We start from the raw sequence: 2,438 nt of genomic DNA on the forward strand, positions 1-2,438 counted from the left end.
AAATCCCTTAATAAAATCGAAAACGAAAATTAAGATAAGAAAAAACAATTTTACATACATCTTTGTAGCGACTAAAGCTTAATTACGTTAATGAAAACGGAGACCATAAGTTTTAAAGTGCTAACCATTGACGTCAATTTTCTCAATACATATTGCGTCTACGCACCCTATTTTATGACTCTGTTTAAACAGAGTGTTGGTGACAACCAGATCATTCTCAGTACAAAACGTCAAAAGAGCAACTCCATTTATATTACATCTTCTAATCACATATCGATCAAAAACAGGCCATGAAACATAGCCCTTTCCAACTCTTAGCATTGAAATCTCCCAATATGCCCAGCATGTCAGAAATTGGTACTTTTCCCAATAACTGTGCGAGATCATCATAAAACTGCTTTAAATTTTTATCAACATGGAACCTGGCTGGTTGTAATGTCAGTTTCTTGTTGACGTCTTTTCTTGTCTTTCCATTTTCCCTCTCTCTCTCTGTCACTGCTTTGTGTTCCCTCTTTTACGGTACGTCGCCAATCCCCACGGTTGCTGGTAACTACTTCCCAGTTGCTAATATTGATGTTGCAGGCCTTCATGTCCCTTTTGCAAAAAGCCTTGTATCGTAATAATAATGTCTGTGTAGACATATAATTCTCTGTCGTTATTTCAATGAATTGTATACATACACACACAAACATGCATGCATACATATATATATATATATATATATAGAAAGAGAGAGAGAGAGAGAGAGAGAGAGAGAGAATATTAAATTTCTAAATATCTCAGAGATATAAACAGTGGTGGAACGATAGAGCAGTTGTATACAGTCAGCTTAACGTGACAGTCCCATAAAGTGAATCACAACACCGCTATTTAGCCCTAGGAAGCATCAACGCTTTCTGTCGGCTTTGACACATTTCCTGTGTCATGTTTACAAAGGGAAGACAAGCACCCTCAACAGATATTTAGAAATTTAATATTTCTACTTTTGATGATCAGTGAATATACTTCACTGAAAATATATATATTTTCAAAGCCTAGACAGGTATCTTCAGCTAGCAGGCCATTGCTACTCCAGACTTATGACGAGCAAGACTCAGAAGCATTCTCTGGATGCAGGCTTGGCTATATATGTATATATATATATATATATATATATATATATATATATATTGATAAAAATGGTAAGACAACAAAAGAAAGAAAGAGACCTCGATATTATCTAAATACAGGAATATATCTGTAAATGTAATATGTGACAATTATTCGATATCCATGATAAAACCCCGAGTTCGGATGCTGATCTTCATAGCATTTTTCTGATGGCCGAATAACTGAAGATATGGTGGTGTGGATTTCTACCTTGGCATCCGAAACTCGGAGTTTTTCATGGCTAACGAATAATTGTCACATATTACATTTACAGATATATATCTATATATATATATATCTATATATATATATATAATATAAGGGACATTAGCCAACTGAATATGGCTAGGGACACGGCAGGGTGGTGGGGGTGTCACTGTTGCATTTAGCCCTAGGCGAACATCAACGTCACCAGATAGGCCGACGCCATCACGGCGTCCTCTATCTTGCAAGGGAGCTCATTCCCCAAGAAGCGGATGCCACACACGGACCTAGGTTTCAAGGTGTATTGCCTATTATCAACGTGTGGTTATATATCATTTAGAGAATTATTATTGCTGTCGAACAGATTTTCGTAATCAGTAAATGTATTTACTTGAAAATCTTTATATATATCTTGCACGGTGAGTCGTTCGTCGAGAAGCGGTACCTACCACACGTTGATAATAGGCAATACACCTTGAAACCTAGGTCCGTGTGTGGCATCCGCTTCTTGGGGAATGATCTCCCTTTGCAAGATAGAAAACGCCGTGATGGCGTCGGCCTCTCTGGTGACGTTGATGTTCGCCTGGGGCTAAATGCAACAGTGACACCCCCACCACCCTGCCCTGTCCCTAGCCATATTCAGTTGGCTAATGTCCCTTATATTATGGAGCAGTCACTGTCTATATCTCATTTAGAGAATTATTATTGCTATATATATATATATATATATATATATATATATATATATATATATAATATATATATATATTATATATATATATATATATATTTACAGGCTTCATTCTTTTCCCATCTACCAAATTCACTCACAAAGATTTGGTTGGGTTGAGGCTATAGTAGAATCCACCAGCCCAAAGTGCCACGCAGTGCGACTGAACCCGGAACCATGTGGTTGGGAAGGGAGCTTTTCACCACATAGCCACTCCTGCGCCTATTTTTTATTTCAATGACAATATACTGTAAATTATAAAACGTATATAAACAAAATCTATAGTAATATTACTTACGTCGTATCTGTTTCGAGAACAAGATGGTCGAATCTTTGAACACGGACATGTCATCAA

This window comes from Octopus sinensis, unplaced genomic scaffold (assembly GCF_006345805.1).
Source record: "Octopus sinensis unplaced genomic scaffold, ASM634580v1 Contig12483, whole genome shotgun sequence".
Lineage (NCBI taxonomy): Eukaryota > Metazoa > Mollusca > Cephalopoda > Octopoda > Octopodidae > Octopus > Octopus sinensis.